The 361-nt window shown below is 29.4% G+C and overlaps 1 protein-coding gene across 1 annotated transcript in view; it reads left to right on the top strand.

Moving 5' to 3' along the window:
• The window catches only part of unc5cb (unc-5 netrin receptor Cb), a 227,373-nt gene that overhangs the window by 196,601 nt on the left and 30,411 nt on the right, over positions 1-361 (top strand). The gene's annotated exons all lie outside the window — the stretch shown is intronic.

The raw sequence follows: 361 nt of genomic DNA on the forward strand, positions 1-361 counted from the left end.
GGATAATTCGGCAGCAAAAGTTATTCTAGAAAAATCAGTGCACAATAATTTTAGAAATCCAAACATTTAGTGAAAAAACAATATTTTGTGGGGAACAAATAAAAGTGTTGCACTAAATATGGTAAAATGTTACACATTGCTATTTGTATTATAGAATCCATTAATGAAAAACATTCATGAATGTATTTATATATAAGTATATACTATAAAATTTAAATACAGTTCTTTTAAATGTATAGCATATTTTTTAATAAGGCAACAACTTGTGATAGATTCGATAGGACAAAACAAATACAGTGCAGCACGAAGCGCTTACAATATGCGCATCCGGTGTGCAGAATGATGCGCTTGAATCAAAGAG

Source organism: Sinocyclocheilus anshuiensis, unplaced genomic scaffold (assembly GCF_001515605.1).
Source record: "Sinocyclocheilus anshuiensis isolate Anshui unplaced genomic scaffold, SAMN03320099.WGS_v1.1 scaffold495, whole genome shotgun sequence".
In the NCBI taxonomy this organism is placed as follows: domain Eukaryota; kingdom Metazoa; phylum Chordata; class Actinopteri; order Cypriniformes; family Cyprinidae; genus Sinocyclocheilus; species Sinocyclocheilus anshuiensis.